Source organism: Periplaneta americana, chromosome 7 (assembly GCF_040183065.1).
Source record: "Periplaneta americana isolate PAMFEO1 chromosome 7, P.americana_PAMFEO1_priV1, whole genome shotgun sequence".
Lineage (NCBI taxonomy): Eukaryota > Metazoa > Arthropoda > Insecta > Blattodea > Blattidae > Periplaneta > Periplaneta americana.
In genome coordinates, this window is record NC_091123.1 from 72,292,596 (window position 1) to 72,316,477 (window position 23,882).

The following is a 23,882-nucleotide window of genomic DNA, read 5'->3' on the forward strand; positions in this document are numbered from 1 at the left end:
TACACATTGTGAAACATAAAGATAATGCAAAATATAAATTATATTAGCTTTATAAGTAAATATGTATTTACATATAAATCCTTTCCCTGATGATGACTATTACACTTTTACTACGTCATACTACTTTTGATCAATAAAACGGTACGAAAGTACGTCTTTCAACCAATCATGGCTGCTTATCGCACAATTTTATCGCTTTCCTAGCATTTGTTTGTTTTTATCACTAACCTAGCATTTGTTTCTTTGTTTCCCAGCATTTCAAACTGCAGTGGTCTGGACGTCAAAAAACAGAAAATTACAAACCTCTCCAGTCGGTGCACAACAGTTTCAAATATGACTCGCATTGGCATTCAAGAACAAGAATTAATAAAGATCACTGGTCATAGTTATGCATCTTCCCTGAAATCCTATTTACAAATAAATGAAGAGCACCATTCGGAAATCCTGAATAAGTTGAGGAATAAACCATGTACATCAACGAGTTCACTTCTTTTACGCACACGTCCAATATAACATCAACTGAACCATCAACCACTAAAACATTCAAATTTAAAAATTGTACTTTCAATAGTTGTTCGTTTTAAAATTATTCATGTTAATTTTTTATTTCATCATCCTTAATTAAAACTTTTCTTGTTTACTTCATCATTCCTAATTAAAACTTTTCTAACACTAGTTTATATTATTTAGGTTATGTTATAGCTTCTGCTATTTGATTTTATGGATAGTCATGTATCAGAGATTGTTTAATATTAAGATTTAGTGAAAACCATCTGTCAAGTGACGTTGATTACTGGAAACCGGATAATTGAAGTGGAATGCAACTGTTTTAATAAAATGAAACTGAATCAACAAAGCCTCCTTGACTAGTAACCGTCCACATAGTTCAATGAAGATTCCATAGTTGGCACAACTGATAACAATAAAATAGCTAATCATAACACTCTACTGCCATCTAGCGTAATATTTGTAATGTTGAGATGGTATAATAATACTTTTGAAGACAGTTGTATTTTCGTAAGTCAATTAATATTGTATTGTATTGGAGTACTTCGTTACTTCTAATCTTTATATACTTTCTTCTAATCATATGATAGTCAATTAAATCCCACTCTAGTTTTGATTTTCTCTAGATAAATGAAAACTTCTAGTGAGATTACTGTTTATAAATAACTGAAACTTGAGGTAACATGTTACTAAAGGTAATAATTTCGCTACTGTTACTATCAGTACTGACACTGCTACTGGCACTACGCTATTACTGCTGACATTACTGCAATTTCTACTGAAAATAATGCTATTGCTATTGACACTATTGTTATTAAGAACTTATAGCACTATTTTTGTTAATAGTAACACTAGTGAAATTATTTTGTAAGAAAAACAATGGAGCATATTTTCGCACATAAGTCGGAATATCATGAATGCGTGAGCTGTAGTATCTTCTGTAGGACTCGTGGATTAGGAAATACTGATCACCAGGTCCATTGCCGCCGACTGTGAAGGGAGTGATCAGCGGAGATAAAGCTGGAGAGCGTCGGAACACGACGTCGGCGGCGGCAAGAAAGAAGTGGTGCGGTCAGAGCACGTACAAGAACTTCGTTAATGGACATTGTCCGTCCTCAATTACAGTTAGGGATTCTCTCCCAACTACCGCGGAGACAAACACTCCATTATCAGGAGAAGGAAGCGATTTACATTATAAAATGAGACAAACCGCACTTGGGGACCGTATTTCTTTCGAACCTTGATTCATACGTTCACACGTAATTAGTTTCTTTTCTTCTCATTTTCCACACTCTCTTTCATAATTCTTAGTTCGTTTTCATTCTACGAGATACGGCATTTTCAGCAAACTATTTTTAAAGTGTGATAGAAAGCTTTATCGAGTGAATCATTATTAATACGCCATGAAGGCCCTTGGGGGGCGTGGGGGAGCTAGATGCTCTCTTGGCCTCTGTACTAGAATAAGGTAGTACAGTAGCCATCACGAACCAAATTTTGTTTAATTAGATAATTTAAGTTTGTTTTAAGATCCACATCTTTCAGGTAACCTTCTCCACTTGTAATACACTACTGAATCATTCTGGCAAATTGTTATAATACCGTCGCCCTCGGGCGTAGTTGGTATAGTGCTGGCCTTCTATGTTCGATGTTGCGGGTTCTATCTATCTATCTATCTATCTATCTATCTATCTATCTATCTATCTATCTATCTATCTATCTATCTATCTATCTATCTATCTATCTATCTATCTATCTATCTATCTATCTATCTGTCTGTCTGTCTGTCTGTCTGTCTGTCTGTCTGTCTGTCTGTCTGTCTGTCTGTCTGTCTGTCTGTCTGTCTGTCTGTCTGTCTGTCTGTCTGTCTGTTATAATAATGCAGTACTTCTTACTGCCATATTTGGATTTATTTACTGTGTTTCTGAATACAGCCTTTCTGTTGTGTCTAATAACTGATATGTTTTACAGTATCTGCTCGTGTTTCAGCTGATTACGTCATCAACATCATCATCATCATCACCACCACCACCATATTCCAGGCACGAAATTAGGCCATTGTTGGCCTGTTTCGGTTTCAGCTATACAGGATCCAATAGACGTTTCTGTGGACGTCCAGGTCGTCGTCGTCCTTGGGGGTGGTATTTTAGCATTTCTTGGGGTGTCCGGCCAGCTTCCATACGAGAAATGTGTTCAAGCCATCTGTTTCTGTATTCTGTAATTTTTTCTTCTAATGATTGCGTGTTGAGTTCCTGCAGTAGTTCCTCTTGTGGTCCAGAAGTATGTATCTTGCAGTTCGTGGAAGATATTTATTTGATTTCAGCTGCTCTTAATCTGCTGATATATCTTTATTTCAGAACCCAAATTTCGCTTCCATAGAGGAGAGTTGGTATTGCAAGGGTTTTATATAGCTTTATTCGGGAATGTTTCTGTACTAAACTTGGTTTTAGGGTATGGTTTAGCAGTCCTAATATTTGTAAAAATTTGTTAATTTTTCTGCGTATGATATATTACATCCTAAGTATGAAAAGGAATTATCTGTTCTAAAATCACATTTTCAACAACAATTTTGCTTCGGATTGGGTTTGTACCTTCAAATGCCATTATTTTGGTTTTTTTCTGGTGAAATCCTCATGCCATGTTCTTCTATGATTTTATTTAGTTTAAATATACCCATCTGTAAATTGTCTTCAGAGTTTGCAACTAATACTTGGTCGTCCGCGAAAAGAACTGTATTTAGTCTTATGGAACTTGAAATTTGAATTCCTAATTTGTACTCCTCACACCAAAGGCATATTACGTCGTTATTGGTTTTAATTTTGGTCATTCTATTTCTACCTATAATATCATTCAAGCATCCAACTATTGTCCAATGAGGAGCGAATAAATTTGTAACAAGTTAAAATAAATAACTGTAGTAAATTCAGAAAAAAAATTGTTTAATTACTTAAAAAAATAACGTAAGCCAAATCATTAAATTTTATCCTCACGTTTCCTTGTTAAGTAAATTGCAGTGGGTAGACGCAGACTGACACAGCTGTTTCTGGACTTTGTGCTCCATAAAGCAATAAGGCGGCCTCCCCGAACGCATCCTTTTATATTGAAGTCTAATAAATTTTAAAGAGCGGCTGGGCCTTCCGTTCAGCGGACACGCACATTTTCGTGACTCCAGCTCCACCAGTCAGTGTTCGTAGCTTCATTCGGATGGAATAAACGTTGGTAACTTGAAGTCATTTCGTTAAGTGGTGCAAGAAAAAGTTTTCGCGAAAGCTATAAAATTCCTACAATTCTCAGCATTAAAAAAGAGAAAGGAATATAACTTGCGGATCGAAATATTACTTTTAGTTTGCATAAGAGCGTTCGATAGATATCGAAGTATGGAACGTAATGTAGCTTAATATAGAGAATATTCAGATCACAGATATTAGGTACCCTATTTTATTGCCGAGCGTCTTGATTTACGTTATATCGCCTTCTTTATGGTTTCTCTATCGATAAGTTAACGACGTTGTATCAACTGCGAGGTTATTTAATGTCGGTGGAACCTGTGATTCAGAGATGAATACGAGAATTAGTCCTACTAGACCTACTTGACATTTGCCTTACATTTGGAAGAAATGTCGGAAAATCTCGATTAAGTATTTAGTTCAAGAGTAATTCGAAGCCATGTCTGAACGCAACCTCGAAGCACGAGTCCCGTTTGCTACTCCTAGGCCACAGCGGCGATCTTCTTGATTCCACAGGGACATCATTTTATTTTTACTAACATTTTTAATATTAATCTGACTATACCTTTGGATTAATGATTGAGACCCGGAAACACCGTTTGCTACCTCCTTCCACGACTGGAGTTCGATGATACTGGCGTAAAATACAAACAAATCACTTTACTAGGTACAGGAGGGAAGAAAAGTAGTTCATCCATTTATGTAAACTAGGAAATATCGCGATTTTGAGTGTGATAATTTTCATTAGGTTTTGTTTAATCAAAATACAGTACTGCATTAACAATAAGTGTTTTTACTCACGAACTGAGTTATTCATGCGAACGTATTCATTTTGCCGTGTATATTATACTGTCTACAGCACATTAGCGTACGATATAAGGAATGAAGTTAAAATGAAAAATAATCATAATATGGATATTTAAACACATTTTTGAAAATGGTGGCCGTTCATTTCGATACAGGCTTCAGTTCTTGTGTGACTATTGCATCTAATTCCAATTACCAGTTTCGTCCTTCATACTTAGTAACTCATGTTGAAATAATTCTGTACCTACTGTATAAAAGAGTACCTTACGTACTGTAAATTCAGTCTTCACTTCTGCCCGAGCCGCACAGATAAAATTACTCAGACATGCTGTCTACTGTCCGTCCAAGTGGTTATGTCGCAGGATCGCAGAAGGGGGGGGAGAATCACGTGATAGTTAATTACTTAACGAGGCCCTTTTATTTAAGTTATTTTAAACAGTTGCATAATATTACGTAGACGTCCAATTAATTCCTAACAGAAATTAATGTTTTCAGAAATGAGCTAAGAAAGCCCAGCCACTAGTTTTTACAGTGGAGCGAGCAGAAGCAGGTGGGGGAAATCGGGATGCGACGTAGGCAAACGGACGACAGTACCTGTACGAAAATATTATTCAATATTGGAAGTTCTTGTCACTGGAAAACGCGAACATATTTCTGAAACGTACTATAATCACTAACTCAGTACTGCTGCCTTGGTTCTGTGTGGAGGACAGTTGGAACTTCGTTAGTAGAAGGGATGGGAGCGAAGTACATTAAAAAACTCAGGCACAATAAAAGTTCAAGTAAAAATAAAATGATGTCCTTGTGTAACCTGTCCCAGAATAATTGTTCCAGTTCCGGAAATTATGTAAGCTGTAGGAACGAAGCTAGTCTTAATATACAACTAATATCTCCTAGATTATTAATCGTATAGCTACCATATACTCCTGTTGAGAAATGTGTACCCACTTCACTTAACGTGATTCGGGTTCCACATACTGTGGATAAATGACACAACTGTAACCCATTTTCAAGTTGCACGCCACTTCGGCGGGCCATACTATGCATAATGTGTATCTATGAAGAGTTGTGTATGTCGTGTACTAGATGTGTGTATGTTAAGTGTTGGTGTAAGTGTGTTGTAGGGAATGGTTGAGAATGATGGTGAAGGTGAGGAAGGGGAAACCCGATGCCGGCACGTAGCCTACTCCTATCGAATAGCACCAAGAGGGCCGCCAGGCTTAACGTCCCCATCCGACAGACGAATCACTATCAACAGTGACATATGCCTTCTCTTCATATGCACTGCGGAGAGATTTGGGCTTTAACCCAAGCATATTGGTGAACAATCTAGTGATTAGAAGTTGTGCATCACCATCTCTCTTAGTCCCTCCTAGTCCCGAGGTAGAAATTTTACATGAAAATTCCTGACCCCGCCGGGAATAGAACCCGGGCAGGCTAGTCTGGGAGACAGACACGCTACCACAGAACTAACTCGGCGAACTGTTGGGAAATGTCATTGTTATAAAAATTGTTCTATCGAAAGTACAGAATTTTTTTCTGTGTTCAGGATTTCTTAACGCATTGTTCTGTTGTAACTAGGGAGACGAGTTCATTTTCAGCATGGTGTTGCACCACCTCAGTACCTCAATCACACAGTCATGTGCGTGAGTACCTCCGCTAGCATCTTCCTCAACGTAGGATTGGTCGTTGCACTGTCGAGGATCGAAACTTCATGAGGTGAGGTCCATACTCACCTAACCTAACCCTCTATGATTTTTTCGCGTGGAACTACGTGAAGAACAATGTTTACATTCCTTCTTCGGGCAGTAACCTGCAGGAGCTATGTACGGCCCCGGAATACAGCTACATTGCAGGATATAGAAATAGTGACGGGCTGCGAAAAGTGTGGGAGAAATATTGGAATGTGCCGCGTGACCAGAAGTTAAACTGTGGAGAACATGTAAGATATCAAACAGAACTTGAAGGGAGTACCTGTCTATTGACACTTAGTGCAGCCAGCGGCGTAGCTTATTATACTAATACGCTTACCTGCCGATTCGGAGTTGCGCTCGTGTGCGGGTTCGATTCCCGCTTGAGCTCGGTTGGATTTTTTCCGAGATTTTCCCCAACCTTAAGGAAAAGTCATCGAATCCTCGGCCCTATCTCGCCAAATATCATCTCGCTATCACCAATCCCATCGACGCTAAATAACCCCGTAGTTGATACAGCATCGTTAAATAACCAAGTTTAAAAAAAGACACTTTCTGCGTTGCTGTAGCATTAATATTTACAGATATGAAGTATTGTGAAATCGTAACAATTACTTTGGGACAGGTGCATGTCAAGAAAAGTTAATGTGTGCGTAAAATCTGCTTAAGAATGCATGATTTTTGGAATGCTGTATTATGAACTTGTGTCATTTTGAAATTTCAGATAATTACGCTTATTATGCATTTTTGTTCAAATTTTCTGTTCAATTTTATATTATTTTTATTGAATACCATAATTGAGTCCATTAAGGATTCTCCATGTGATTCACATTACAGTTGGCAAAACTTCGGAAAAAACTTAACTAGGTAATGAGTCCAAGCGAGAAGCAAACTCACGCTTGTGCACAGCAAACACACCTATCATCTAAGCTACACAGGTGACTATAAATGTGAAGTAAATCAAAAGCAAATTACCTTTTTCCACCTCTGTAAATGACACTACGCTAAGTGATCTTATCATAGCAGTGTGGAGTATGAGATGTGTATGTATGTATGTATGTATGTATGCATGGGAGGGGAATTACTACGACCCAGCACCGCGACGTATTACATCTATTGCACTTACCCCCCAACTAGGCGCATTCCCAAACCACTAGAGCAGACTACAGTGAAATATTGCAGGCATGACCTGGACTCGAACTCGATACACCTATGTGACAGGCCACAGGTTTATCTACTCAGTCGCTCAGAGAGAGTGTGTTACTGCTTAGAACAGTATCGGTACTGTAAATAAACCAGTGTGACTAAGCTATAATAGAACTTTGTTAATTTTACTAAGGTCTATTGTGTAGCTATATATTTACAGTATATTATATTAGGGTAAATACTGTATAACGGTTGCAAGTGGTTTGTTAATATCATATGGGCAAAGTTATTCCTGAACAAAGTTTCTGAAAGAAATCGTCTTCTAAATATCGTGCAAATATAGATTTCTCAGAATCGTAGAAGCTGAATGTAAGCCGTGGAGTGTTGTTAGTGTCCATATACTTATCTGGGATTTCTGGTGAAACTCCTTCAAGTTCACAAGGAGAAGGGAACGCATATTCATGTAGCTCTCAGAAAAGCACACACAAGTATTCAGAAGTCAGCAAACTGGTCTAAATGGTTTCCAAAAGAACGTTCTGCGCAGAAGGATTTTGAGATTTCAGTATGAAAGGGAGAATTCAGCAGCAAAGAAACTTGCAATAGGATTAAGAGAGAAGAAATCATTTATTGATACTCGATACACACTCTAAATGGAATTCGATTTAAATACATAGTTGTTAATAATTACAGAAAATTTTATCTGGAAAGAACAGATGTCGGCGCATGTGATTAAATGCTTGGAAAATTCCATAATTCAAATTTTTCGAAAGAAATTAGACGACGTCTAGGTAAACCAAAACCAATCAGAGTCCTAAACTGGCAGAATGCTAATGGAAAATTGTGCAGTTTAAAATCTCCACGAGAAATGAACCAGATTTGTTACGACACTTGGGCAAAGATTATAGTCTACTAAGTCCGTTAGGAGGAAGTCAATGGATATTCCGTTTCCGTCATTAAACAGTTGCTAATGACCCTTCAGGGATTTCAATACTGTTTTACTAACCAGTACTGTCTTATTTACAAGAGGGTTCAGTAGTAACTGAAACAACGTCGGCTATCGTATCACCATTTTAAACTTAATAAAAATGCTCACTAACATTATACGGTAGCATAGTTAAGAAATCAACATACTATAGAGATTCAAATTTGATCCAAACGTCATTTATTTGAGAATATTTTGTAACACAAAAAATACAAACTCTGAATTTTTAAAAAATCTAAAATATGAAGTTGTTTCACGTTGGGATATTTCTAATCTGGAAGTATAGAGATGTTCAAAACCCAAAATATGAAGCTGCTGCGCTTTAAGAAAATTTCTAAAACAGAACAAAAGAGATAGGTATTCAAAACTAAAATATGAAGCTGTTGCACTTTAGACGAATGTCTAAAAAAGAATAAGAGAGATGTTTGAAGTCCAAAATATGAAGCTGCTGCACTGTAGGAGAGTGACTAAAAAAAAAGAATCATATAGATCAGTGGTCGTCAGCACTCGCTGAAATGTGCAATGGGTACGCGGTGCCTTTCCGTGTGCACCGTCGTGCAGCAGGGAGAGATACAGAGCATACCCGCTATCAGCTACGAGAGCACCATGGTGCACTGCGTTTTCTGCGGGTAAGGGACGCTAGCCCCAGCGTGCTCTGTGCTAACGACCCCTGAGATAGATGTTCAAAGCCGAAAATATGAAGCTGCTGCGATTTTCAACTTGGATATGCAGATCACAGAAACATGCAGACAAGTACCCCATATTCTAATATCCATATGCTAAGAAGGATAAATATTCATCTTCCTGCTTGTTTAAAAACGTCCCTTGTTCAGAGGTTTGTATCGGCCCATTTTACTGTTCGACCTTTTCAGCGACAGCAAAACAAAGCTGCAACGTGCTCATAATTTGTGTATACGTTTTGTATGCAATATTCGCAAATACGATAACATTGTTCTATTCCTGGAAGCAACACGTTACTGAGACGGCGGGAAAAGCATGGAGAACGTTACACTTTGTGATGAAGGTGCTAAAAAAGGGCTCTGATAAATCTAAAGAGATTGCATATAAGTCACTAGTTCGTCCAGTAATTGAATATGGTGCTGCATGTTGGGATCCTTACAGATTAGAACATATTAAGACTGGAAAAGATATAAAAAAAACGGGCTCTCAAGCCTTGTCGTAATAATTCAACATTAAAATGAGACGCACTCACGGAGAGGAGAACGCGAATTCGATTATGTGCAATGTTCAAAACATACAGAAGTGAGTCTGCCTGGAGAGAAGTAAAAAATTGATTGCAGGTGCCAAATTACTCTTCAAGGAACTACCACTCATATAAATTGAGGGAAAGAAGACAGAGGACGGACACTGGAAAGTTTTCTTTTCTCAATCGTACTATCAGGAATTGGAATGCTTCACCTGCAGACTTACTAAAGGGTTTTACCAATAACCAAAAATATATTTAAAAATAGACTTAAGGACTTTGCTAATAGACGGTAGTATATTATGCTCATTATTTAAAGGATGCAATTGATGTTATGTTATTTGAAGTTTTGTGTCAATGAAGTATGTAGTGTCAGTGAAGTGTGTTTGTGTCAGTGAAGTTTTATCATTTATAGTGGTAGTGCAAAGTATTTGAACAGTGAAATGTTTTTTTTAAGTTTTAGTGAAATCAGGATAGTGAGAGTGAAATGTGTTGTAGTTCCAGTGCAGTGAGTGAGTTGATAGCGAAATGAGTGTAGTGCTGAAAGGTACTTGTGCAGGTATGAACATATCATACTCGTGGATTTTAGTCCGAACTTAGGGTTGAGATACAAATTAGATTTACTTTTATTGTTGTTGTTGTTGTTACTACTACTATTATTATTATTATTATTATTATTATTATTATTATTATTATTATTATTTATTATTATTAATTGCATTTATTATTAATTGCCATTATTGAGTGTAATTAGTTACCACTGCTACCGGGTATTTACCCATTTGCAGTGTGAATAAATACGCACAATAAATTTACATTCACTTCTTCTCTTCAAAATCTTGAATTCCTCCATTCCTTAGTACCTGTCATCCTGCTTCACTCATCTTCATTCCCTTCATATTTGTACACACGTTCTCGGCACGAAACAATACTAAAACTGGTAAGGTTTATCTTGTCTCAGTAGCAATAAAACCAAGTCCCTTCAAATGAGGGTGGAGATTATAGGAGGGTTATAAATTTTCAGAATTCCTTTCAAAACCTTGTTATTGTACAGGCTACCAGAACTCAATTTCTTGAAAGACAAGCTCAGTGACGGAACTACACAGTACGAAGAGAGATATTTTGTAATTTTATTTTGCGCTACAGAATGTATCAACTAGTCCCTTTCGCCACTGGATGGATAGACGGCATCGCTCCACTCTCCCATGGCCACAACAATACAGACGAAGTAAGACATATATTATCTCCATCCTCTCTCTTCTCACAGTGAGACAAGATCCATCACACAGACTTTAACTATCCTATTCCATCGCACCTCCTCTTACTCATGCTCTTTCACAATAGCCCTGCCGAGGCTCTGGAATCCACTACTTGCTAGCATCAGGGACTGTCGAAATAAAATTCAAACGACAACTTATTAGGCACTTGGCCAGTAACTGAAATTCTTCAGGCATGGCTTCTTGTAATTAGTTCTTTTATTCTAGCATAAAATATTTCAATATCCAGTAATTTCATCCCTATAGTTATTTAAGGTTTAATTTGAACTTCAGTAATTAATTCTTTCTTCTTAACTTTTACAATAATTTGTCTAGTCTTAATTAATCAAGTAGTACTTTAGTATTTAGATTATATTGTAATTGTAAATTTATATTTATTTATTTGTTTATTTGCTTATTTATTTATTTATTTATTTACTTATTTATTTACTTATTTATTTATTTATTTATTTTATTTATTTTGCTAATAATTGTAACATAAAATATAATATATACAGAAAAACTTTTGCTCGCCCCTGAAAGAGTAGAACTCGTGCTCAGGGGCGGATTCCTGAATTGAAATTAAGAAGTATATAATACAATTTGTCTTATGTCTACTACGCAAAAAGAATATATAAATTTAAATTTACAATTTTTCAATTTTTATAAAATTCATACATAACTTTTTAAATTCAGTACTAGAACTATTAGAATTGACAAGATTAGGATATTTAAATATAAATTTCTTGTATATTCTTGAGCCCAAATTACTGCTATGATTAAATACTGTAGCAGTGTTGCATTTTGGTTCAAACAATCTTAATGTTTCATAACTATGAGAATACAATTCAAAATTATTTAGATTTTTATTTCGATTTAAATTGTAATTTTGATATTATAGTTTTAATCTCCTGGTAGAGGGAAGAGAAGCTAAATAAATAAATATTAAATACTAATAATACCAAAAGATTGTTAAAAATTCTATCTGTAGCTTATAGCCTAGTTCTTGATCTAGGAGCACTTGAATATCAGAAATTTTCTAGTCATTGTAAGTTGTTCAGTTCATTCTCTCCAAACCCTTAGACAAAATTGGCGAGGACAGAAAAGCAACGCAGGATAAAAACTCTGTCTGGAGAGACTACTCTAAACTACTAGCACAGTTTTATTTCCAATTATAGAGTCGATAAGTTTGTAAAGTACATGTCCGGCTCTCCAGTCTCAAATGAAACAGACACACAGAAAGTACTCGTAGTTACGTAATGACGTCATGAGCGTATTCTCATATATGCTAAACAGTCGAAATGGGCTCTTTTGTTTTCAATAACTTTGTTCAGTCTGAGCAGCTGCGCTCCAAATTAACAATAGAGAAGAATGGATGCTCCACATGAGTTCAGAGTTTCTGTATTGTTTTCTTTACATTTAGACTACGCATGGAAATGTAATTTTATGAAATTGTCTACTTTTCTAGAGGAAGATGCATTTCTGGGAAGCCTTTATATTCGAGGAAGATTGCATCGTTCTTCTCATGTGTTTCGGAAAATGTATTTATCTTTTAGTCTTTTCAATTGCTGTTGAAAAGAAATAGGGTGCAAGAAAGATCATACCCGGTCACGAACATGTCGTTCTTTCGTGGAAGTTGTAATTCTTTATTCAGAGATGTTTTACACTGGTATGGCTACCGAAAGACAGCGAGACTCGGTGATAATGCAGTAATTGAGTGATGAGAAGGGCAAGTAAATATCATTATTTGGAGCAAACCATTTCTTAATGTTTATACCTGTGATAAATTTCATTGAGTAATAATCCCATCTCAATCCACTTTAGTTAAAATTCAAATAATCTTCCACAAAGTTATTCCGAAAGAAAAGAGACAACTCGATAACGCGAAATCTTTGTTTCAGCCACGACATACTGAAGTCTGAAATTCATTCAAATAATAACAATACAGGTATTAATGAGTTTAATAACATAGATGGAATGGAATTTAACTGAGGAGGGCACGGATGGCCCAGCACTGCGGCCTATTGAGATCTATTGCGCCAACCCTCGATATGGAATGAGTTGCATGCCACAGATCCCCTACGCGCACCAACTCAACCATATGACTCCCTTAACAATCGGTCCCTACAGTCGATAGAATCTATATACCAATCCTGCTTCGGCAAATTCCCCCAAGCTCCCCCTGTCGGTCCGAGGCGAAACTCCTCCGCCGAGTAGGTTCGCCTCGGGTGCCATTGCAGAAGCCATCCAACGTCGCTTAACTACATTCCACGGAGGCCGGTCGAGAGAGTCAGCAGCTTCGGGAGGCCGCTAGTAGAGTGATCTGAAAAACCAGAAACGGGATGATGAGAAAAGGATGATTGGGGAGGAAAGGAAGTGGCGCAGATTAGTGGGGTTCCAATCGCCTGATAAAGTTATCTGATCTTCATCCATAGGTGTGAAGGAAAAACTCCGAAAAAACCTCACCCATGCAATTGAATCGAACCCGGGATCACTGGGTTCGGAGTTAGACTCGCTAACCATTCAGCCACAACGGTGGACTAACAACATAGATTAATAATATGGCTTGGCTTGGTTTTTTGAGAGCTGGACCCGGGATTGTGTCTCGTTCTTAGGCTTGAAATCGACTCCACAATATGGAGCTAGATGCTCGAAGGCCATTGAAGATGCCCCTCTCTGTCAGCATCACAGATCTCAGTGTGCAAGGTAGGAAAGAAGATATGAAAATTCAATCCAGAAAAAGTGACCCCAAACGTTGTTTACAGAATGTGAAGTACGGTTACACTGCATCTGGATGACAGTAATATTCATGTCTTCAGAGCAAATGGTCAGCGTGAAGGCTGTCAGGAAGGCAAGGCAAGCGGTTCAGCAGTATTCTACGGAGAAATCATAAGTCGCCGCACGCCACTGGTCCACATTCAGGGAATATAAAATGCTGAACAGTATGTGAACAACGTCCTTGAGTCCATCGTTGGTAGATTTGCAGTGTCCATTGGAGCAGTGTCCTCGCCGAGCTAACGCTGTGAATCTGTGCCTGTAACGACACTGTATTAATCAAAGGATGAGCTGGTCAGCAGCGTCTCCCGATGTGAATTGCTCGGAATATGCGTAGTCCTTGTTGAAAAGAGGAATCCTTGCTAACCGCATTAATCACCACAAACCATACGGGATCACATGCCTGTTGCAATACAAGTATGGCACAACTTTCAAGATGAACTGGATAACCAGTTTTCACCACGTCCCATCATCTCCAAACCTATCTCAGGGTTAGTACGGACCCAACACATTACTGAATGCACTGAAAGTGGTTTATTTTGATTTAAAAATTCAATGAGTTTTAACATTTTTTTACAAAGGAAGAAGATTTTTTTTCATTTTTAAAAGTCTGTTATCTCTAAGTTATTACAGGTTTTTTCTTTGTACAGTCAACTCCGGATATAGTGAACCTCTGCGGACTTTCATATTTCGTTCACTATATCCGAAGTGTCTCTCCCCTAACCTTAAAGGACAGAAATGAATGGAATTGCGAACAAGAAAATAAAATATTTCATTTTAAACTATGCTGTCGACCCACGTCCGCTTGCGAAAGACCACATTCAGTGTCACTTATTAAATTCGTCTCATCTTTCAAAGAAAACACTTTACGCTTTTATACAGTACATTCACCGTTGGAATACTAGATCAGGTAGAAATGACAAACGCTGTTATGGTTTGATTGAATACGCAGCCTTGGAATTTCCCAGGTCACTTAATGGAAACTGGGAGGGGATTTGGTGGAGTTTGAAAGCCATCGAAATCTTACCTTCATTTATGCTCTGGACATAATGTCCGGCCCCTTTTAACAAAAGAAGGAAATTCCATTTTCCGTTGTTTCGATGCTATCCGTCAATGTTTCTGAGAACAAAAGGCAACCCTTTGACGGTGCAGGAGTAGAAATAACAGTAAAATAGAGTATATTATAGGTATATTAATTTGTCCTACAGAATTTATCTGTAATATTGACACTTAATATTTGAGGAGAAAAATTCGCTCCGGCGCCGGGGATCAGGCCACAAAGGGAAACATAGAAGGAGGAAAGTTCGATCCGGTGCTGTGGATTGAATTCGGCGTAGCTCAGTGGTCAGAGCGCTTGGCACGTAGAACCAAGGACCTGGGTTCGATCCCCGGCGCCGGAGCGAATTTTTCTCCTCAAATATTAAGTACAGTAGAGTTCCTGAGAACAGAATGTCAACCCTTCGACGGTGGAGTGAGGCAAGGTCGTCACGTGTTGCCTGGATTTACAGTACAGCTCATTGTCTAGGAATCGCTAATTGGCCTTTGACTAAAGGAGTAAGACTCTTAGGCCCAATTGTATAAAACTCCCTGACTAAAGATCAACTTTGATCGAAGATCGGAAAGTGAACCGAGTTCAGACACTTCTTCTGTTGCATAAAACTTTTCTGTGATCAAATTACCTTGGTTCAAATGCAATCTAAATTCACGTGAAAAGGATTTGGCAACATCGCATAAACAGGTGAAGTATGTTATGCGCGGACCATGCTGTACAGGTTTGTTCAGTGTTGCCAATCTAGCGACTTTAACTCTTTTTCAACGACAATTTCTTTTAACTTTTATATTGCTTAAATAGGGATTTACCGACCTTTTTAGCACCCCATAGTGACAAAATTTAATCTTTCTTTGTTAATAATGAGAAATCTAGCTACTTTCCAACTACTTTTTGGCGACTTTCCGTACACTCTGTTGGAGACACTGGTTTTTTGTGCAATGTAAATAATGGCGGACAATAAGAAGAAGGTTGACTGTTCTCCGAGTTGTTATCATGTTATGGTGTTTGATACTGCTAAACATAATAAAGCTTTATAAAACGATAATTTTCGTTTAGTAATACAGTTAATTGAACATTTATGAATGTACCTATCATATCCATTAATAATGAATGGTTGTTATAAACATAATATAATTATAGGTTATGTTATTTCATACTGCTGAACACGATAGAGCCTTATAAAATATAAGAATGTTTGTGTATTAAGGCAAGAAATTGAATATATATATATATATATATATATATATATATATATATATATATATATACCTACCATATCTATTAATAATAATAATAATAATAATAATAATAATAATACTGGATATTTTATTTGCGCAATCTGTCACTCGTATATTTTAAACAGGAAAGGAATAACTGAACTTGGATCATCTAACTTAATCGGAGAAATTTCTTCAGTCAAAGTTGACTTTAGTTTGAGACAAATTAATCTCAGTTTAGACTTTATACAACACAAAATTCCAAGTTTAGCTAGAACGAGGATCAATTTAACCTCTGATCTTAGATTAAATGGTTTATACAATCGGCCCTTAGAATGTTGTTCTCAACACATTCTTTCAATTTCATACAAGAAGGTGTGACTTCAAATAAAAATTTGTCAGGATACAAGGTTCACTATAACCGGAGCGAGGGTTCACTATAAACGGAAATATTAATGTATTTTTTTAATGTATGCGGGTCGGATCAACGAGTTAGGTTCACTTTTGCCGAATGTTCGCTATAACCAAGTTCATTATATCCATAGTTGACTGTACTTTACATTATTGTAGATATAAAAATGCGTGTCCTATTTGACTGAGATATACAAAAAGTTTCAATATGCAAAACAGTTTTTGACCAGTATATTATAAATCATAGTTGTGATACCCCTTTTTGTACAATTTGTCTTGCTTTATATATGTTTTCCACATGTCGCTTTTGTTTTAGAGTGCTTTATTTATTCATCTTCAAAATAGAGAACGTAGGAGATTCTCTTACTTTTCGTATCACTCTTTTAATAAATATCTTGCGTTTGTGTCAGACTCCTAGAAATTCCTGTAGCTTATTTTTAAACTAAGCTTATGTTGGTCTCTGCTATTACTATTCAATTATGCGATGAACACAGATTTATTCCTTTCGAATTCCCCCAAAGCTTACATTTGAGGGTTTGTATCTTGTTTGCCTTGTTCTTATTTGCGAGAGACGATGGATGGTCTATTTGTTTCTTATGGGTTGTAAGTCTTTTTTCCCGCAGAGCCAGATTTCTTGGCAGCATTTCTTGTGCTCAAGATCAATGTCCTATTCACTATATGCACACAAGCCAACCACCCGCAGAGGTACTCAAGTCTATAACATTGCTTTCTGTGAGTTGGCCTAGCTCCCACTTCAGGCTTGTATACTTATACCATAAGGAACCGTTTTATGTACTAAAACGATCGCTTTCAACTAAATTTGTAGCAATACTAAGTTCTTTCTAACTTCCTGCCTACTATTATGCTGACAAAGTATTATAAACGCCATTGAAATATATTTCCAGCTCTCAACGGAGTAGCTACGAGTTTATACATTATCCGAACAAGCTTGAATCACTTTCGCAGTAATACCTTCAAGTGTTTTTGTATGAATCCATAATTTGAGTCTTATGGCCGCGATAACTCTATGACATCACAATAACTATCATAATCGTACAAGCCACTACACCACAATCACCATTAACGCAGCCATTATCAACACCACCATAAATATTAGAATACAACCAGAAGACTATCACCAAAATTATCACTATCACCATCATCATGACTATCGTCTCCAATAACAACAACTGGTCACCACTATCACTTGCGACAGTAATATCAGCACCACCACCATCACCATGACGAACATAATAGGAACATAGCCACCATCACCATTCATTGATAGACGCGCTATAATTAAATTACCTAAGGAACATTATTTTTTGGCGTACTAGTCCATAATTAGGGACCGGACTTTTATGTAATATCAAGGTGTGAAATATGTACATATTTATGTAAGAAAAATAAGCTGAATATGTACCAAAATACGTAAAATCATGAAAATATTTAATATCAATATCTGGCAGGTATAGGATAGGTAAGACTCTCCAGTTGTGATTTCATAGAGCACCCGACTTTTTTACCGCACACTTGACACATTACTATTTTTCTATCTGTAGTGAAAGCTTCGTCCATTGCAATCCATGATTTTATTTTTGTCGTTAGGTTTGAATATCCAGGGGCCATTTTATTTAGTTAAAAGCAGTAGATAAACTCACTTGCACTTTATAAGTACTGTAAGTACTAAATCAAAAACAAACGTCACACAAAGAGCAAACAAATTGAAGTGGAAGTGGGGAGGCCACATCGAGCGGATGAAAGACCACCATGTGGGACCCGCGCACAGGAGACCGGCATAGAGGCAGACCAAGGAAGAGGTGGGCAGACTTCTACACAACACAAGCAGGTCAGCAATGGTCCAGAATAGCAAGTGTTAGTGGAATAAAATTAATCAAAGTGACAGCGAAATCAACTCCAACCAGACAAAGAAACACTAGACACAACCTAACGCGGAGTAGCTCACCGCGTTAGTGAAACAGAGCTACCCTCTAGCAGGAGGCTTTTGCCCTTTAAGGGACATATTAGGCTATTATCATTATTATTATTATTATTATTATTATTATTATTATTATTATTACTATTATAAGTACTAAAACTAGAGAACTGAGTGAAATGAATGACACAACAGTACTACACGCACTGTTTCGCTTTACTGGATTAGGAGAAAATAAGAGGAGATGTGGGACACATGCATTTTAGCTGCTCCCTGTAAAAAAAAAACAAGTAATGTACAGTAATGACATAAAAAACCGGACCGACCCTTGTAGCTGATTTCAGAGTCACAGATTCAAATTTTGCTAGTCACAAAACACACCCATCTTGTATAATTAATTGTAACAGTGAAATGTATTGCATTTGTTCGATTCTTACCGTCTTTTGTTACCTTCAGTGCCTCAAACTTACAGACGAAAAGACTTTGAGAGTTTTATTTTCATCTGGCATCAATATTAGGCCTACATTTCTACCTCTATTGGGCAAAGATAACTGCGTATTTTTACATTAAATAGCAGTACATATCCCTGGCTTCACTATCCATATTGAAATTACCACAGTTTGACACAATATACAGCACAGGATTCTTTTGTATCAGCTACAAGGGTCGGTTCGGTTTTTTTTTTTTTTGCTACTACTGCACCTACTAAAACCTGAAACTATAGGCATTTACAAACTCTTGTTTGAAAAGTGACATTCCTGTCTCATTCAGAAAAATAGGATTATTCCAGCTAAGAACCATACTTTTTAATTGCTCGGAAAATCCCATTTCTGAATAGGTCTACTAAATTTAAAGTAAAGAGGTAAAGTAATAACCTGGAAAGCTATTTATTTAAATCTTTCGACATCTTTCCAGATTGTTCCTTTACTCCAGTTTCTTTTCAAAAGTCGGCTACTTTATTGCGGCTCATGTCAGACTTGACACGAGTTTTCCCTGGAAGAATTAGGAAGAGGGTGGGTAAGGTTGCAAATTGCATGGGAATGACTTGTTAAGAATGTGCAGAAAATTATAGTTCGAGACAAATCATGTCATCCTCGTCCCACTCCACTGCATGAAGGCAACGCTGCTTTTGAGTGATTTTTACAATACAAGGTAGTTGTTCACTCATATTTACAGTGGGCGGTATGGAGTGAGTGCCTCTTTTACTTCCTGGAACTAAGGACGTTATGTTTCGTCCCGAAATATATCCTTTCTTAGGTAGATGATAAGGCTTTTTAAATCTGTGTATTTCAAATTATAAACTTCCCCAGCAGAATTCTTTTTTTTTTTTCTTTTAGAGAAGTAAAAATGAATAAAACCCCTAAATATGAAGATTTATGTAATATCAAGCCATAATATGTAATATGGGGTAAATATGTAAAAATATGTAGTATCAAATTTTAATATATTAATGGTAATTACAAGATTTACAAAGATTTGTTATTTATGTACGGTTAGGTTGAAAGGAATTTAATATGTAATTACATAAAAATCCGGTCCCTATCCATAATTATTCAATTTCTCCATGGATACGATATATGAATCCTCTAGATTCAAAACCCCCTAAAGACCGTTTTGTTCAGACTTGAGTTATGCCCATATATGGTTACTAAGAATGAATTCTAATTGTTTATATAGTTTGAATTCAAAAAGTCACTAAATTTAAAACAAAAGGTTTGTTAAAAGTCACTGTTAGGTTGAAAATTCCCTCTATTTGCCATCTATCACTGTCCAAACCCTTTAATTTGTGAAAGTGGATAGTTTTTGAATCTATAGGATTCATATGTAATACAGCCCATTATACCTCTGCGGACCTAAAATAGTTACTTATGCAATAAGTGGATAATTTTGATGATTATGGCATTAGTAAACCGTCCGTGCGACAATTTTCACAAGTGTCATAATAAGATTATCCACGAGTTGGATACAACACTTTAGGGCATCTTAGCATTATAAACTGTAGGAAATAAATTATGAAATATTTCGGTATCCATAGCTGACATAAGTGTTGATATGTTCATATCGCCTGGCATTGGAATTGACTAAAGAGGAATGGATGACCTTGCAGGTATTAAAAACTCTAGTCATACCTTGGGTACGAAATTTTATGTTATAAATGTTCCTTTATTTTGTTAATATAGTTTCTGTGAATCACAGAACTGTTTTATGTGATATTAAGAAAGTGATACAAAATTGTTAAAGATTAGAAATAAATGATACGTTACCTTCTATCCTGCATTTCATTTCTTGTTACGTGGCGCGTAGAAGCGATAAGCAAGATAGCCAGACAAGTTGCATGCATCCCCACCCTAGCGTTCCTGCATTACGTCATAGCGAATATGTCATTGCTGTTATTGGCACGCGTGCCATAATAAGCCAATTAGGCACGAAATTGGATATAGTAACAACCTTTTTATAATGCTAGGATGGCATAACAAATTATAGACCCCCAGGACCAAAAAATATGTCGTTTCTTTACTTATACTTAATTTATTTAATTGGCAACAACTTAACTTCAGCTTGTTTGGCTTTAATAACAACTCCAGAAGTAATTTATTTTGGTTTCAACAGATTCCGACATCATTTCCAACATAACAGAATAATATTTATTAAATTCAGAGACTGGCAACTTAACAACAAAGAAATAATAGCATCATGCATGGGCTTCCACAACGAATAATTTTTATTCTACATAGCCTATTTTTTTTCTAGTATACACAGTCTCTTAGATATCAAAACAAAACACGCTAAACAAGACATACAAATACAAAGCGAATTTCTAATTTAAAACTCTTATCAAAAAGTTTTAATTTATTCAATTACGGACTAGTGTGTCACAAAATAAGGTATGAACCTTTGACGAAATTTCATGTTTAAACCTAGGGACACTTGCACCCTCGGGCCAGAGGCCCTTGGCAGCAACCCTGTAGTCCTCGCTATAAACATCTTCATTTCGCCCTTATACATAAATTACTATTTTATCTCATCCTAGTGGCATATTGTATTGTTTATCAAATTGTTAGCGACTGACAGAAATAGCTCTACTTCATTTTGAAATAATGGTATCTATTGAATTGGCGCGTAAGTCCGTAGCGTTTTTTTATAAGAGCTTAGACTAACAGAGGGTAGATGAATATCTGATTTATGTCTTGTATTAAAATGATGAATGTCTTGATTAGTACTGAATTTATCTTGGTTCTTAATATTCAGCATCATTAGGGAAAGAATGTATTCACAAGGTCAGGTCAAGATTTCTAAATTTTGGAAAATATTTTTACATGATGTCCTTTTATCCACACCAGCCATTATTCTTATAGCTTTCTTTTGTAAAACAAAAACGTGCTTAGCTTCAGACGAGTTACCCCAGAATATTAATCCATATTTCATTACAGAGTGAAAATATGCAAAGTATGACATTTTAAGTAAGTTTATATCGCCAATAGTAGATAAGGAGCTTAATGCATAACAGGCAGAGCTCAATTTACGAGTAATACATTCTATATGCGTTTTCCAGTTCAAGCGATTATCCAATTCTAAACCAAGAAACTTTGTGCTTATAGATTCTTTGGGATGAGTTCCATTTAATCGAATACTATAGGAAATCTGAGCACTGTTGTGTGTACTAAATTTGACTGCACTGGTTTTATCAACATTAAGTGCTAGTTTATTTGCATGGAACCATTCATTCATTAGATTAAGCACTGTATTGGAAAGGAAGGAAGGTATTTAAGAAGGAAAATAATACAATAATTACTAGGATAAGATAACAGTTGTATGTTGCAACCGTCCCGTCTTTCCAGTGACAGTCCCGATTTCGACCATTGCGTCACGCGTCCCGAAATAATTTGCACACGTATCAAAAGTCTCGATTTCATGGCATATTAGGCATTTACAACTGATTTTCGTTCCTATCAGAATGTTGGATGTAGAGTCTCATACAGACAACCTTCCAATATGTGACGAAATGGTTAAATGATTTTAGTAACTTATGCATGTTCAAGGCAGAAATTTAATTCTCGTTGATGTGTCAACAGAGTGACGGGTGGGATCATAACACATGTTTTAGTAGGTTTGATCCCAGCCTACAGGATACTTATTGAATCACCTATCCTCTGAACTCATCTTATGCACTTTGGCTTTAGTTTGGCGCCATTCAGTATTATTTCCACTTTGTTTCACTTGATGCGTCATTTATTGGTTTCAACGAAAAAGTGGAAAAAAGAAATATTTATATGACCACTTCTACGACAGATATAGATATCAACGAGGACAACAACGAAGACTTGTAAAATACCGCAGCCTTTCACGTGTGATAAGGTCTCATGGCTCTGGTGATAAATTACGTAAAGGTCTCTGTTTTTTTTCTGAGAAGAGTGGCTGAAACCTTTTGTGTAGGTAGGTTAGGTTAGTTCGGGTTAGTTCAGATTACGTTAGGTTAGTTATATTAGGTTAGTAATTACATCAATAAGATGGGTTCCTAATTTCCAAGTAGTTAACATTAATGAATTGATACTAAGTAATTGATTAACTAGCGGACTTACTCGTGTTAATTATGTTAGTCTGTGCGGCTTACAGCTGTTTCGGTGCTTCATCCCACCATCCTCAGAGCCTACTAGATCTCGGCGTTATCTCGAACTTCTCTGCCTGTTATGTGGGTAAGTTTGATTGTTGAAAGGTGTTGAAAAGTGGAGTCAAATTGTGTATGTACTGAAATTGATTTGTGTGTTGAGAATTTGATCAGGGTGTGTTTTAGTGTGTTTGTATATTTCGTATTGTTCTAGTGTGTTGAGTTTTTGGTTAACACGAGTAAGTCCGCTAGCTAATCAATTACTTATATTCAAATGTTAAAAGTAGTGTACGGAAGATTAAAAAAGAATTGATACTGTTTTTTAACTTGTTTTGTAGTCATTTTGGCAAGTTTTGTATTTTTTACATTTTTTTTTTTCATTTTATTGGGTTACTTTCCGACGCTGTATCAACATCTCAGGTTATTTAGCGTCTGAATGAAATGGAGGTGATAATGCCGGTGAAATGAGTCCAGGATCCAGCACCGAAAGTTACCCAGCATTTGCTCGTATTGGGTTGAGGGAAACCCCCGGAAAAAACGTTAACCAGATAACTTGCTCCGACCAGGATTCGAACCCGTGCCACTTGGTTTCGCGGCCAGACGTGCTGACCACTACTCCAGAGGTGTAGATTTTTTTTACATATGAAATAAAAGGATTCTATTAAAATATACATATACTGTTATAAGAGTACTACTGTTGAATATGTGGATTGATAGGTGGAAATTAGTGCAATAAAATTGTCAATAAGATTTGTGTCCCTAATTTTTAGTTACGGAAGTTGGAAAGCCTACATATTGCAAGTGACTAAAGTCCAGTGTGTGTTCGTGAGCAATTTTGACACTTACGCCACACGTTCCTTTTATAAATATGTCGGTCACAAAATGTGGTCAATTTAAGAAAAAAATAAAAATTATAGAGAAATTAGAATGAAACGCCTTAACATAAAAATAATACATTTCGTTTTCTGACAACTAGGCTATGTTCTTTTAATTGTGCAGGTTTGACTTACTAAGTAGACTAGATGCAAACGTAGCTAAGAAAGATAATCTTTTGGTAAACCCTTTATAT

General features: G+C 36.5%; 1 protein-coding gene and 1 non-coding gene across 4 annotated transcripts in view; both read left to right on the forward strand.

The window, feature by feature from the left end:
- The window catches only part of LOC138703195 (chondroadherin-like), a 438,940-nt gene that overhangs the window by 88,799 nt on the left and 326,259 nt on the right, over positions 1-23,882 (forward strand). The gene's annotated exons all lie outside the window — the stretch shown is intronic.
- Positions 14,920-14,992, forward strand: TRNAT-CGU (transfer RNA threonine (anticodon CGU)). The gene has a single exon. It is a non-coding gene; the product is annotated as a tRNA-Thr (tRNA).